This window comes from Chlorocebus sabaeus, chromosome 10, assembly GCF_047675955.1.
Source record: "Chlorocebus sabaeus isolate Y175 chromosome 10, mChlSab1.0.hap1, whole genome shotgun sequence".
Lineage (NCBI taxonomy): Eukaryota > Metazoa > Chordata > Mammalia > Primates > Cercopithecidae > Chlorocebus > Chlorocebus sabaeus.
This window is the reverse complement of record NC_132913.1, coordinates 61,848,396-61,864,644: the sequence shown is the minus strand read 5'-3', so window position 1 is coordinate 61,864,644 and position 16,249 is coordinate 61,848,396. Positions and strand designations below refer to the sequence as shown.

Sequence of the window (16,249 nt, the reverse complement as noted above, 5' to 3'; positions counted from 1 at the left end):
AGCAACTTTACAGTGGAGAAACCCAACAGGCACTGCCTCAGCCAGGTGATCAAGGCCAACACCAGCAGTATTAAATCATGTGGATAGTACATATACCTGATGCGATGTGACTAAAATGACATTTTACCTCCTCCAAATAACCCATAACCCCAGTCTTATCAAGAGAAAAACACCAGACAAATCCCAATTGTGGCACATTCTGCAAAATACCAGAGCAGTATTTCTCAAAACTGTGATGGTTGTCAAAAACAAGGAAAGCCTGAAAAGTGGAGCGTAAGAAGACACGATGACTAAATGTAATGTGGAGTCCTGGATGGGATCCTGGAACAGATAAAGGACAGTAGGTAAGAACTAAGGATATCTGAATAAACCGTGGACTTTAGTTAATAATTATGTATCACTATTGGTTTATTAATTGGTACTTAGGTATCATATTAAATTTAAGAAGTTAATAATACGGGAGACTGGGCATAGGATATATGGGAACTCTGTACTGTCTTCTCAGTTTTTCTATAAATCTGTAACTGTTCTGAAATATAAAGTGTATTAAAATTTTTAAATGCCTAACCAGAAAAAAAAAAAAAAAAAAACATGGACAGAAAGCCAGGTTAGGGATTTTAATGGAAAATTATAAAGCATTTTATTAAGGCCTTTAAAAATTCCACACAGAACACGGCTTAAGCAGAACATATGCGGCTGCTTAGTTGAAAAATGGAACTGGCAGCTTAACCCAGAATGTGAGACTTCTAAATACATTCAAATTGAGTCATCATCATTTTTCATCTATGTAGTATTTTGTTTTTCCAAAGTTCTTGCAATTTCTGACTCCAAGATGGCAAAATTTTACCATTATTCCTGTTTTAAAGCTAATGCCATGTCTATAGCTCGGACAGCCATTTTGACTCAATTGTCTAATCTAAATGTCAATTCAATCAGAAAACCAGCCATCAGCTGTCAAAATGGTAAAAACAGATATGTGTGTTTTCAAAGCCAGAAGTGCAATCATGTGGTGAGACTTCAGGGTTTTACTGTTGTCCACAGTTCTGAGTCCCAGGACTGGTTTCCTTACTCAGTATTCTCCCATGGAAAACTTCATCAGGGAATTATAGGGTAATATTTTAAAGACTTGGAGTATGTCTACAGTTACCTTTCTAAAAAACAAAAAAGATCCCTTTAAAAACATTTTTTAAAAAACAATCATGCCAAGGTAGCCAAATAGAAACAACTTTGGGGTTTTTGCAGTCAAGTCTTACAAATTGTGGAATATTCCCCTTGGTCCAGGAGATCATTTGACTGCCACACACAACTTCCTATATCCACAAATTCCAGTATGTTTGGACCCTCCTGATGGCTAGGGGAATCACAAAAAGAAACAGAAGGCACCAGTGAGCAGAACAAGAAAGCTAGATATGGTGCCCTTGGGCTTGTTGCTTAGTCCCTGCCCCAGCTCTCCTCCAGCCTCTCCAGCTGTACAGGGCAGAGAGGGTTACAGCTGGCACTCCCCTGGTGCTCTTACCGGGCCAACATCAGAGCCCCCGTGGCCAGGACTCACACACTGCCAGGAACCCAGCTCCATTCCAGAGGAAGATGATACCCAGCTCTTTCAAGGGAAACCAAAAGGCTGGTGTATTTTGGAGGTCAGCAAGAGGGAAATGTCTCCCAGTTATTTAGCCCTGGAAGGCTGAGAATACAGTGGTTTTGTTTTCTGAACCAACAGTTGGGGCACACTGTCTGACAGCATGACCACATGTGAACTTGAGAGAGTCCCAGGAAATTCAGGGTGTGTAGCCATGGTTGATGCAGGATCCAGAAATATGAACCAAGGCCTGAGTGTGCTCCCTTGATGGTGGTGCCCTCCAGAGAGGAGTGTGGGGACATCCTGGGTGCAGCACCATCAAGGGCCCTTCCTCAGCTGCCCTGAGGGTGGCATTCCCACGGGCTGACCTAACGACAGCAGAGCACCCAAGCCCCAGGCTCCTCTGTGAGTGCTCTGCCCCTTCTCAGCTGCTCAACTCCAGCCTCAAGAGCCCTTGAGCCCTGGGGCTCAAGACTATCTCTCCCTTCCCCCTTCACTGTCCTCTGGAGTCAGGAGTGCCTGGAGTCCAGGCATGACTTCCCCCTGGCTTATCTCCTCTTTACCTGTGTCCTGGGAACACTCAAAACAAGCTGGGGGAGACAATCATTTCCGCAGACACAGGGTTACCCCCATGTGAAGCAAGCAGCAAATTGATCTTATCACATGCCTCTGACCAGTTAGGGAGGCGAGTCAAAGAAGGTGCAGTGAGGAAGTATAATGTCACATGCAACATTTACAGGAAACTGGCTAGAAGACAGAAGGGGAACTTGAGAACTTGGTTGTTTTCAGCAGATTAAAACAACACAGGTTAGTGCTTTTTCCCCCCTGGAAAACTTTTCATAGCCACTCTAAAATACCTAATTCTCTTTCCTTGAACTGTCTTTAATGATTTCTCTAATGTGAAGAACTTGCTTTTTGGCTTTGAATGTAAGAGCCAGCGCACAGCTGTTAACTGCACGTTGTTAGAGGAACAAACATTGAGCCATTATGGTGAAAATGAAATTCTCAGAATCTCTTGCTTCCGTGTTTTAGAACTTCTCTGCTTCTGAAAGAACAAAACTTCAGATGTTCTTTAAATAACTTATTTCGTGGAATTCAGCTAGGCCTCTTGTCATTTTTACCTGTTAGTGTAAATGTACAATGGGACAGATCAGCCTGTGTTTGCAGATGTGTGGGGCATTCAAAGGGTGTTAGAAAATACAGAAATACTGTGCATAAAAACGTGCTTGCAAGGTTATATGCAAAAGTTTGTTGTTTTGTGGAATTTTCATCTCATAAAACTCATCTTTTGGCTTGTATTTAATGTTAATATAATATCTCATGTCATTATAAATTCTTAAGTTTCCTTTTTTATTTTTTCTACTGTCCTCCTTCCCCCTTTTCTTTCCTTCCTTCTTTTACTAACACAAGACAGGAGTAGAGAAGCAGCAGTAGGGACAGCTTAAACATGAGACGAGAAAATCCTTTGCCCGGCACCAGAGTTTAAGAAGCAGGCACAGCCCAGAGCAAAAGCTAAGCAGGCCCTGAAGAGGCCGTGAGGTGTGACGGTTGCGAGAGCTTTATGTCTTCAGCCTTGTGCTTCCTAGAGAAGAGTCTGCAAAAGAGCCAGAAAGATGGCTAGTGGGTTGGGAAGCAGCAGTCCAGAAACAGAAAGGGCCCAAGATTATTCCTCCTGAGGCCAGTGAGGGACAGTTTCATTACGCAGTGGCCTGCTGCTTTCAGACCTGTATGTGGAAAAAGAAAACGTCTCAAATCTGAGTTAAGAGAAGGAGGTTCCTACATTATTGGACTGCTGTGCGGCTCTAGGATGGGTTAGCCAGAGAGGCTGCGGAGCTCTTTCTGGGTGTTTTTGGGAAACATACTAGACGGCTTCTTTGACTGTGTTAATGTGTTAACTGAGACAGGGAGGATAAGGAGGAGAGGACAGCAAGATCAGGAACTTCCTGTTTCATGTCTTCATTCCAGCCCAAAGTGTTGTAAAATGTATCTGTATGATAAACAACGAAGGAGTGAGGGGCTCCTGGACTCACTTGTTTATATTCCAGTAATGCCAAATAACTAGAACAGCGATGAAAGAGAAAAATTATGGTTGATTCTGTCTTCCAATTGCCACATTTTTTTCGTATTTTACTACCAAGTTGTGCAAGAAAATGGAGAGGAAGCTGACAGAGAATAAGGGAAGATTCTAAGCTAGACATATCAGCCCTAGTGTTTTCAGAAACCCTGCGCTAGCTCTGACAGAGCCAGCCCACATTGTCGACGGGTGTGGGGGGATGGAGGGAAGATTATTAGATTTATTGCTGGTTGGAGCACTTTGCACAAATGCTTGTAGGAGACATGCACATGGGAACTGCAATAGGAAGGCCTCTTGTACCTGGTACTGCCCTTGAGCACCAGGAAGAGGCTTACAACTTCGCAGTGGCTGGACATTCCTCAAAGGAACTCTTCTTTCAGTTTTGTTTTGCTTTGTTAGTTGGCTGTACAGCCTTGCTGTTCCAGAAGTCTTATGTTCTGAAAATCTGCTGCTCATAGTGGAAAGGGACTTTTTATCTTTTTATTTTGTTAGACTACTTTCCAGATGGGCCTGATGTCTTTTTTTTTTTTTTTTTTTTTTTTTTTTTTTGAGACAGAGTTTTGCTCTTGTCGCCTAGGCTGGAGTGCAATGGTACCATCTCACCTCACTGCAACCCCTGCCTCCCCAGTTCAAGTGATTCTCCTGCCTCAGCCTCCCAAGCAGCTGGGATTACAGGCATGCGTCACCACACGTGCCTAGTATTGTATTTTTAGTAGAGATGGAGTTTCACCGTGTTGGTCAGGCTAGTCTCAAACTCCTGACCTCAGGTGATCCGCCCGCCTCAGCCTCCCAAAGTGCTGGGATTATAGGTGTGAGCCACCACACCCAGCTGCCTGATGTCATTTTTGTAAATGCATCCTTCCAAAAGCTGTTTGTATTTCTTCTGTGAGTCCTTATTCTCTCCTATTTCTCAGCCCCTTCCCCATCTTTCCACTTTCTCTGCACTGTGTTCCTTTGTGTTTGAGATGCAAAAAATGGTTTATAAAGTGCCATCATTATATAAAACCTCTGATCCCCAGGTTCTGAAAGAATGAGTGGAGACCCAGAATGGCAGAAGGTAACAGATCCTGTTGGGTGGTAGAGAGCGCCTGGAGTATTAATCTTTTGTGTAATTTTTAGATAGGAATGACTGCCAAGTGGAATACTGAGTTGAGTTTAAACGTCGAAGTGGAAAGAGGTGAAGTCACCTTTAATCTGGAGAAAAAATCGTGAATTTTGTAGGGAGGAACAGTATGGACACATTCCTTAACTCTCTAAGTAGAAGATGAATGAGGCTGACTTTACAAATCTCTCTTTTTCCTCAACATAGGCAGGCCTCTCCTCCCTGAATCCCAGATAATACCAGAGTGGCACTGCGGGTCGACATCCACAGACAGATGTCTGGGTGACCCTGGTTTCAGAGGGATAAATGGTGATATATACCAAACATTCATGCTAGTGGGGAAAAGAAAGTTAAACTCTGATAAGTACAACTTTTACAACTGAACTCATCCTTGGTATCGTTTTGAGTTGGCATGAACAAATCTGGAGGCCCAGCTCTCTGGATTTCTCTGAAAGAAGCTCCCGGGCATTTGTAAGGTATTATTGTTATCACCATCGTATCGGGAAATACTAAGAACTATAGGGTTTTTTTTGGGGGGGGGAGTTAATTGTGATAAAGGACACATAACAAAATTTACCATCTTAACCATTAAGTGTACAGTTCAGTAGCGTTAAGTATATTCATATTGTGCAACCAATCTCCAGAATGCTTTATTTTGCAAAACTGAAACTTACACCCATTAAACAATAATTCCTCATTCCCTTTCCCCCAGCTCTTGGTAGCCACCATTCTACTTTCTGTGTTTATGAATTTGACTTCTCTAGGTACCTCATGTAAGTAGAATTATACAGTATTTGTCTTTCTGTTTCTGCTTTATTTCACTTAGCATAATGTCCTTAAGGTCTATCCATGTTGTTAGCATGTGTCAACCATTCCTTCCTTTTTAAGGCCAAACATATTTGTATGTATATATCAAATTTTTGTATCCCTTCATTCATCAGTGGACAGTTAGGCTGCTTCTCCTTTTTCGCTGTTGTGACTAGTGCTGCTGTGAACATGGGTTTGCACATATCTCTTTGAGGTCCTGCATTCAGTTCCATTGGTATGTCCCCAGAAGTGGAATTGCTGGATCATAGGTAATTCTATGTTTGGCTTCTGAGAATTATCCAGCAATTGTGTCTTCTTATACCACTCTCCTTCCCAAAACACAAACTTGGAGATACCTCATATTACAAGATCATCATCCTTTTTCTTCAAGAATGCCTCAAACAAAATGTTCATGTCTTGCTTCTGAGCAGTAAGGATGCAGAGGGGACTTGGGCTGTTGTCCCAGGAAAAGGAGCAAGACCAGTGGGGCCATTCTGGAGGGGTGGCCATGGTAGGTGTTTGGATTACAGATTCTATGCAAGGAAGTGGTAGGAAAGATATGATAGACAGCCTGACACAGTGTTGTGTGGTGATTCTTTTGCTGGAGATGTTGTCTCCTAACTAAAATATCATGAATACTAATGTATACTCTGTAACGTTACCAGGGAAGGGATTGCCTATATGCCTGATTGATTTTTTACTCTGCCATTTCAATTTCCTCTATTTCTTCATCAGTCAGAAGGTTAGTGCTGTTTAAATTTAAAAAAAAAAAAAGCACTAAGTGTCCCCTTCTCCCAAAAAAAGGAACCAGAAAATGACAAGAAGAGTTGCATTTGTTTATGCAAGTGCATAGAAAGCTTTTCCTGGAAAAGAATAAACTGGGAAAAGATGAGTCATTAAAGTAGAACCCTGTCATAGTGCAACAAACTGAATTTAAGAGGCATCTGTTCCCAGCTTATACAACATCCAGTACCAGTTCCACAGTAGGTATTCACATACCACTCAGATTGTTATTTCTCAATGCTAATGAGAAGCTACTGCTTTGAGACTGTCTAACTAGCTAGATACTTACCAGACTTTGTTTTGATATTTTCTGGTATGAATTAGGCTTCCTTTCCAGTTGTGTTCATGCCCAGATTCTAATATGACATAGTTTAAGTTAACTCATTGTATTGTTTTGTAACCTAGTGTGGCTTTAAAACAGTCATTTATTATGTAGGATATATGTTTGCACATACAAATATACATGTGTGTATGTGTGTGTGTATAATGGGAGGAATTCTCTAGGGCATATGTTTCCTAAATTAGAAGTCACTAAGTGATATCTTGGAGCCTACAATTATTTGGAATACTGTTATCTTCAGACTAAGAAGTTAAGCATGTATTAAACATAGAGTTTCATTTGGGGGGTTTGCTAGCAAACTGTAATTCTTTCAGTAAGTCACTGCTTTATTGAATGGTGATGATTTGGAGTATCTTCTTTGATTTCCAGGCCAACAATGGAAAGATTTGGTCTTCCTTGAAGCCTTTAGAGACCTGTAGAATGAACTTAACTTCTGAAAACTGGGTGTGGGGCCAATAGAGGGGCTGCTCAATACCTCACCAGCCTGCTATGCGGAAGGCTGGATGGAGGGGCTGCTAAAGGAAGAGAACTGCGGTTCCAACTCCATCTCCTCCCTGCAGTGTGGCTTCTTAGGCAAGTTCCAGTTTAGAAGTCATCTAACTAAGTGAACATTCTTGAACTGCCACCAGGTCTCCCCTAAAATTCTTTTTTCTAAGCGAACAATATATGCTTTCCGTCTTTCTCTTCTTCCCTCTGCTTTTCCTCTTCTCTCCACTCCCCACTTTAACCTCTGCCATTTCATGCCTATCACCTTCTGAAAGCTCAGGGCAGAATTTACCTACATGGACAGCATGCTTCCTTCCCTGGCCCTGGCTCTGAGCTTTTTATTCCTGTTCCCCAGAGCATTTAGTAACCTTCCCTGCAAAACAGAGGAAAGTCAAGGCTGATGAGCATAGTTATCAGAATAAAACTGTTTAAGAGGTTTTATGTAAGAAAAATAATTTGGAAAATAACAATGTTTTTTATAAGATCCTGATGAAACAGGAAGGATAGTTTACTTTTTTTTGATAGAGACTCACTATGTTGCCCAACTCCAGTTGGAGTGCAGTTGCTATTCACAGATACAATCATGGCACACTACAGTCTTGAACCCCTGGGCTCAAGCGATTCTCCTGCCTCAGCCTCTCTATGTTTTAAAGACTTCTTTTGAGGGTCCATCAGGAGGTAGCTGTAAGGGAAGGGGAACTAAAAAGGCCAGAGGATAATTTCCTCTAAAAGGCAAAAATGTTAGGTTATTCAAAAACTATTTTTTCCTCTACTTCAGTGCCAGGAACATCTGGCCTCAGGAAAAGTTTAGGAAAGATGCTGTTGTCATCATTTAAAACTTAAAGAGGTAGGTAAAAAATAATCTTGGATTTTTTCGAACTAGAAGGGACCTTAGAGAGTTATATCCTTTTATTTTTAGATTTGGAAACTAAGGCCCAGAGAGGTTAGGTGATTTGTCTGTGGTCACCGTAGCTCATTAATGATGGTAGAGGGTGTAGAACAAGGCCCCTGGCTACACACTGGTGACATAAGGGGGAAATGTTGAAGGGCCCCAAGGACTTTGGAATCTGAAAGTAGGTGCCCCTCTGGGATCTACAGAGGCCCGATCTTTGCCTAATGGGGGTGGAGTAACAGATTGAAGATTTGAGGAACTTCCAGAACTCCAGCAAAGTGAACTCTATGTAATTCCTGGAAGACAGCACAGCCATATGGCTGGAATTTTGTGGGTAGAAAGCTAATCCATCCAAATCTTGTGGACATGAATGTGGATTGGTAAGTACGGATGAAGATCTGTTGTGAAGTATCTATTGTGATGCATTATCAGGGCTCACCATGACATGGATTAAGCAGTCCTCAGAACGGTTAACCATCCTTAGCACTGATTCTATCACCCCTGAACCACATTCTGAATGCTAAGTCAACTGCCTGGGTACCATTATCTCAGAAAGGTATATTCTGGACAATGGACATGGTCACTGGAAAGAAATGGCGTTTTTTGTAGATTCTGGGGGTGTCCAGCAGCCTCTTGTGAATTTTTACTCAACCATTCTGAGTCTGATGCCTCTGGCTCCCAGATAAAAGGGAGATTTGGGGACCTCTATGATAGCGCTCTGTGCTTGATGTAGTGTTCTGTAGTGTTCTACCCCTCCCCAAGAATGCCAATCGTAGGGGTCTTTTCAGGGTAAACAGCGGCCTCTCCTAAGTGTCAGGCCTACTTCGTTGTTGTTCCTCTTCAAAATGCCACAAACAGTATTAAAATTAAAAAATGAGATATAATACATGGGTCCTGCTATTAGAAATCACAAGTTGGCCAGGTGTGGTGTCTCATGTGTGTAATCCCAGGACGCCTTGAGGATTGCTTGAGCCAGGAGTTCGAGACCAGCCTGGACAACATAGGAAGACCCCATCTCTACAAAAGATTAAAAATTAGCCAGGTTTGGTGGCATTCACCTGTGGTTCCAGCTGCTCAGGAGGCTGAGGCAGGGGGATGACTTGAGCCCAGCAGGTCAAGGTCAAGGCTGCAGTGAGCCATGATCACACCACTGCACTCCAGACTGGGTAACAGAGCAAGACCCTGTCTCAAAAAAAAAAAAAAAAGAAAAGAAAGAAAGAGAAATAAAGAGAGAGAGGAAAGGAGGGAGGGAAAGAGGGAGGGAGGGGAAAGAGAAAGAAAGGAAGGAAGAAAAGAGGAAAAAAAGGAAGGAAGGAAGGAGAAAAAAGAAAGAAAATCATAAGGCCTTTTTTTGGACACTGGATGTTTTCAGAGTTTTTTCTCTGTTTTTCTTGTTTGGCATTTTCCCTTAATTCAGATCTATTTATTAAGTATCTTCCATGTGGATCTTATATTCAAGTTAAGGGATGTGGACAAAAAACAATAAACCTAAAAAATATTAGGTGATGTGTATTAGGAATTTAGAAGGGATACGTGCTGTGGAGAAAGTCTAATGGGGTAAGGAGGAGCAGAGCACAGTGGTGGAGGATAGGTGTAGGTGAGCTGGTAAGGGCAGCTGTCATGGAGAAAATGGTGAGAGAATTCACCATGCAGACACTGGGGAAAGCCTGAGGACACGGAAGCAGAACATGCCTGGTGTATTCAAGGAGTAACAAGGAGCCAGTAATTTAGAGGTGAGATCCTGGAGGGCCATGTTGGTCATGGTAGGACTCTGGCTTTCCCCCCAGAGTCTGGGAGGGAGGGGAGGACTTTGATCCAAAAAGAGACAATGATCTGACTTTAAATTTAACAGCTCCCTCTGGCCACTGTAGTGAGAGTAGACTGTGGGAGCACAAGAGTGGAAGAGAGGGACCAGTTAGGAGGCTATTGCAATACTCCAGTGAGACATGCTGGCGCCATGGACAAGGGTTAGCAGTAAAGATGGTGAGGAGTAATTAGAGTCTGGCTATTTTCAAGGTAGAACCAGCAAGACTGGCAGTTGGATTGAAAAATAGCAGAAGAGAGGAGTTAAGGAAGATAGGAAGTGCAGGAAGTGGCCTAAGTGCAGTAAGAATAGAAATGCCATCAGACTGAGATAAGGAGGGCTGTGAGTACAGCATTTTGGTGTGGAGGGGAGATACTAGGACTTTTGTTTGGGATGTAGTGAGTTTGAAATGTCTGTGAGACAGCCAGCCACGTGGAGATGTCAAGTGGGCAGTTGGATATACGTGTCTGAATATAGGAGTTAGAATCCTAGAAAAAAGTCATCTTTCTTAATGGTCTTGGTTTATATCACTCCTGAATTCATCTGTAGCCTCTAAAACTTCCATTAAAAACATGGAATGTGACTCTGCATAGTGATACGTTCGGTGGTTGATTTCTGGGACTGAAATCAGAGAGAGAATGTTCGTTTGGGTAAACAGAAGTGGAAGAATCAGGATTCTTGTTTCAAACTTTGTTTCTTACTGCTTAAAACCTAGTGATTCCATAATTCTTATTTTAAGAAAAGAAAACCTTTTTTTAAACAAAATGGGCAAAAGCAATACCTTAACAAATCAAGCTTTCTTCTGCTTTTATGTCAAGGTAGTTGAGAGTATTGTGAGATGGTTATAATTTTTATGTTTATGTAAATGTCATCTTAAATGTAATTGAAATTGCTTTTTGTCATTGAAACAGACATTATATAGTTTTACAAATTTTAATGAATTAATCTATGCCGTCTTCCTGTGGAAAAGCAAATACTGCTGGCCCTCCATATTCACAAGCTCTGCATCTGTGGGTTCAGCCAACTATGGATCGAAATATGCAACTTCATATTATCTTCATTCAGGAGGGAGAACCCTGAGTTCTTATGGGTTGGATCTAAGCATGCAAGACTATTGAGTTACATTTGACTCTGAAGTCACTTTTTTGTCTTCGCTTTTTAGTCAGCTTGTTAAAGCAAAAAGCGTCTTATTTTTAAACCTGTGTTAGTACCCTGGAATAACACTGGCATTTCCTAGCCCAAACTGAGACTAAAGTTTTGAATTAATCTTTCCCTCAACTTATAAGAAAACAGTTATCAAATTTGTCTTTAAATTATCTCATTAGACCCTCCACTAGCCTATAAAGCAGGCACTCCCATGAGCCCCACTGACAAAGGTGGAAATTGCCTCAGAGAGGTGAAGTGAAGTGGTGATGCATTCCGCAGAGCGGGAATTCAGACCCAGATCTGTGTGCGTCCAGAGCCCCCCTAGCCTGCTTTCCAGAAGCATGGAGTAAAGTAAAACAAACCTGGGCATTTCAGTGAAATAATGCAGACCAAGAGGTCATGCAGAATGATCTCCTTTGTGATAAGCCCTTGAGGTCTCATTCAGAAAGCTCAGGAAGTTGCTAAACCAATCCTTGAAGGGGGAGGATTCATGAACCAAGTCTTTTCTTCGGCCTGTATCCTGTACAGTGGTGAGGCTACTCGGGTGGTGTGACGCCTGTGGACTGAGAACGTGCCCTCCATCAAACCCACAAGGAAACTTCCACTCAACCCTCAGTTGCACAGAAGTCCATTGGTGCCAGCCGGCAGCAGCTGTCCCTGGCTGCTCCCAGAAGGCGCCTGGTAACTGGGAGACTGCCAACCAGCCGCCCCGAGGAGACCTGAGTGAGGGGTTCTGCAAGCCTTGGAAGTAGTCCAGGACCTTAAGGCTCTGGCCTGAGCTCAGGGCTCAGAAAAATGGGCAGGGCTCTGTCCCCATAGTGCCAGTTGTCAGAACGCTGTAGGGCAATGGTGTCAGCTTCCACACCAGTAGCCTTCCATGGGGGCCCTTGGGAGGAGCAGCCCCAACCCCCCTCCACAGTGAACATTCAATCTTATGTGCACTGGTGCAGATATCCTGGTTATTAAAATAATGAGATGCCTAAAAACCAGTTGGCGAATTGTCATCACCCTCAGCCCCCTGAGCACACCCCCAGAACCCCTATGACTTCTCCCATAATTCAACAACTAAAGGATGAATGCCAGCACAGTGCAGGGTGCCCCTGGACCCTGCTCCAGCATCTTATATTGTCCTAATCGGTTAGTGCCTGTGCCTCATTGGTTGTTAAATATTTTGAATATCACCCCATTTCCACTCAAGTAAGATGAAACACGGAAGGCATTTCTGTGAACAGGTGATGACAAATTTAGATTGGGGTCTACGAGGGGAAAATTGAAACCTATAATTGTGTCCCTAGTTCAATGGTTCTCTGATGGGGCATGTGGATAGCATTCCAGGCTGTTTTTCACTAGTGAGAAGAAAAATACCTGCAGTGGTTATGACTGGAAAGGTAATAAGCAGAGGTCAGCCCAGCCCCTAGAAACACAATTTTGATTAATGTTTTCAGAGGGCCCCAAGTTTAAGAAGATTTGAATTTTGCAGGAAGACTTCTCCTGCACTCACTTTCCGCTCTAGTCCTACCTGTCGTTAGAAATGTGGTTATTACATCTAACCATGACTTGTTTGCTCCCATAGTTCAGTTGGTTACCACCTGCTCAGAGGAGATGAAAGGTTCATTATTAGTCGAGCTCCACTAATCCTGATTTATTAGTGCCAAACACTTGCCTTTTGCAGCTGTGAGGGAAGTTTTCAAAGTTAGTCTATTTCAGAGCTGCACTAGCAGTACCACATTTTTTTTTGTTGTTTTGTTTTGTTTTTAAGAATCTTTCACAAACACAGTAAATGCCCACAGATGGTAGATTCCAGGGGTATGTGAGGAAACCCTATGCCCATCCACAAAGCACCAGGCTGATTTTTAGATGGCGCAAGATAGACTGCATCCTTTAACACAGGGGTTTTTTCACCTGAAGTCTATGAACTAGATGGGAAAAATAGTACCTCTTTTTCACTAACCTCTAGCTAAAATTTTGCATTTCTTTGATTATGAATGTAGCCAGCGAACTGCAGTAGCATTAACAGCACTGTGACACCATCACCAATAGAGCTCATAGATATTTTATTTCATTTTGTGGCAGGCAGCTTATAAGATGGTCCCCAATGATCCCCACCTCCTGAAATTCATGCCTTAGCATAAGTCCCTCCTCCCGAATATATAATCACTTTTGGTGGATGAAATATGGCAGAGAGGATGGGATGTCACTTCTGAATTTGGTTATAAAAAGACGGTGGCTTCTTTCTTGGGAGTTTTCTTTCACTCTGTTCCTCACTCTCAGGGAAGCCAGCAACCATGTTAAGAGCTGCCTTATAGAGAGATGCATGTGCAGAGAACTGAGGAAACCTGTAACTAACAGTCAGTGAGGAAATGAATCCTGCCAACATGTGCGTGAACTTGGAAGCAGGTTCTCCCCCAAAACTTTCAGATGGGAACACAGCCCCAGCTGACACCTTGAGTGCAGTCTTGTGATAGACCTTGAATCAGAGGTACCCAGCCAAGCTGTGCCCAAATCTCTGACCCACAGAAACTGTGATAAAGTAAATGTTTATTGGTTTCAGCTACTTAGTTCTGGGGTAATTTGTTACACAACAGTAGACTAATACACACTACAATTTCAGATATCTTTAAATATTGTTTTTATGTATTACCATTTGAAAATATAGTAATTATTAGACTAGCCACTAGATCTTGTTATTTAATACACTAAGAAGCACTTAGGTAATATATAACACATTTGTTTTAAACAATTTTGGTGCTATGCATCCCCATCATTGAAATTTACTGGTTCTTATTTCTCAAAGTCTTTGGGCTTTAAGATAATTCATAACTGGAAATCATTCTGTTAACAACAAGAGATAGAACACCTCTTAGGAGGGCGCTGTGTTAAGTGTTGCAGTTGCCTCTGCCTTGTGATGTTTATAGTTAAAAGCTCAAATCCCAGACTTGCTAGCTGTGTAACCTCTGGAAAATCAAAACAAAGACCATATACCCACAAAAGCTAAACACAAAAATAAAAATTGTTAAGAATTTCCTTATAGTTAATACAGGTTGCCATATAAAAGGTCTGACCTTGGGCAGACACAAGTGGTAATCAGCCAGAATAAATGCCTGAAAGACAACCAGTGGGTAGCAGCGACCACCAGCCGGCACATAGGAGAGTGGGGATTCGGTGAGTTAGGATGGGCGCACCCCACTGAGCACTGTCGGCATGGAGAGGGGATCCTATAGTGTTACTTTCCTTTCCTTTCCTTTCCTTTCGCCAAGGACAGTGTTTCCAAAGTTTGATAATCATACCACAGGTGGTTTGTGAGGTGATTTTAGGAGACATGGATAAATGTTCTTTATTTAAATATTTATTTATTTTAATGTGTATCAGAAAAAATGTACAGCAACATATGAAATTCATGATTTCATGGATATAGTTACTTAGGATGACACTTAATATGTCCTTAGATTTTTTAGGTTAGTTGAGTTAAATAAAAATATTAAACAAATCATATAGTTTTGGTGGTATGCAGGCATGACAAAATTAAGAAGTTAGTTTGCAAATATTTGAAGTTTAAGAACAGCACCTCAGGAAATTTATCAGGAGACCAGCTATATATCCACATTGAGAGATAACAAATTCGTGGCTGTAAATTCAGTCAAGTTGTTGTCGGGGTATTTAATAATCTAAAGGGCAATGTTTAGAGGAAATGATTTTCTATGCTTCATGTCTCCCAAACTTCAAACAACGTGTAACACTGCCGCTTTGCACTCCTTCCCAAAGCATGAGGAAGGAGGGTGGGGTGGGCAGTGATCTGGAGGGCCCAGCAGGCTTCCCCATTGTTCTCTCATCAGTAAAATTAAATTCCATTTACTTTAATTCCACAAATTTCAAGGGCTAAAGAAGTTCGTGTTGGTGCCTAATCACCCTTGTAAGTTACCGTGTAGTCCTGCACAGTCCAAAGCAGGGGCCATTTGAAATGTGGCTAGTCCAAATTGAGATGGCCTGGGTCATGAGTGGAAAATTCACACTGGATTTTAAACAATTAGTATGAAAGGACAATATAAACTATCTCATTAGTAATTTTTATATTAATGTTGAAATTATATTGTAAATACATTAGGTTAAATAAAATATATTCTTAAAATTAATCTCACCTGTTTTCCACATCACTTTTTTAATGTGGCTATTAGAGAATTGCAAAATATGCATGGGGCTTGCATTGTATTTTTAGTGGACAGGGATGCTATACCTATATACAGACAAGAGGAAGTACCCAAGTGTGTGGGTGATGGGGTGGGAGGGAGGGGGAGATTGGGAGGAGAGTTGTAACTGTATACTAATTATTCAGATCTATGACTCTGCTTATACCTCCCCTGATCTCCAGAGTTGTATTTTCTTTCACTTTCTGGATATTTCATTCACTTTCTACTGGATCTCAAGCTCAATGTGTACAAATCCCTTTCATCCAAAACCTGGCCTTCCTTTTCCTTGCCCATCTCATTAATGACACCCACACATCTAATTAGTCTCTATGTCTTATTATTTCTTTCTAATATATATTACTCAAACTCATCTCCTCTTTCATATTTCTTCTGCCTCTCTCTGATTTAAGCCTGCAACCTGGTTGTCTGTACCAACATAGATAAATCTCCTGCCTTCAGAATCTCCAGTCCTTCCCCGTACTGCCATTAGAATGAGCTTGGTAATGCACCACTTTGACCATGACATCGCTACTTAAACAGCGTACATGAGTCCTAACACCTCTAGGGGAAGTCCAAACTCCTGAACACTGCCTGACCCCAGACCACCTTTCCAGCCTCATCTCCCACCAGCACTGATTTTCCCAGGCCACTGTGTTTAGCCACGTGTGACAGCAGCCTTCTACAGTGGGCCCTGCCCCTCCACTCTGGGGCTGTTCTTCTTCCCTTGCTTAGAGGCTGCTTTCAAGCATGGGCACAGCTCACGTGCCCCCTCCTCTGTGAAGCCTTCCATGTTCATTGCTCTGGCACCCCTGTGGCATCGTGTGCATCCCGTTACTGCCCAGTCACACTCACTATGATAATTTGCTTACGTATACCCAAAATGAATCCCTCATTTCTTACCTTGGTACTCTTCCCCCTTTTACTCCAGCATCTAGCACAGGGTCTGGCCATAATACAGACCTAGTAAATGTTGGCTGGATGAGAGGATAATGGGTATGTGCTGAATATTTTAATGGTCCCAGGAAAAAATTTATTTGTAGATTTTAGCAGGGATC

At 42.1% G+C, this 16,249-nt stretch overlaps 2 protein-coding genes across 3 annotated transcripts in view; both read left to right on the top strand.

Annotated features, from left to right (window-relative positions):
- The window catches only part of CIRSR (corepressor of RBPJ and splicing regulator), a 501,165-nt gene that overhangs the window by 223,241 nt on the left and 261,675 nt on the right, over positions 1-16,249 (top strand). The window lies entirely within an intron of this gene.
- The window catches only part of WIPF1 (WAS/WASL interacting protein family member 1), a 119,485-nt gene that overhangs the window by 42,678 nt on the left and 60,558 nt on the right, over positions 1-16,249 (top strand). The window contains exon 1 of one of the 2 annotated variants that reach the window (XM_073019825.1): positions 1,424-2,383. The exons of the other annotated variant lie outside the window; for it this stretch is intronic. The gene's annotated coding sequence lies outside the window, so the exon portion shown is untranslated. Of the gene's footprint in view, positions 1-1,423; positions 2,384-16,249 lie in introns of those variants that run through there. 2 annotated transcript variants of the gene reach the window in all.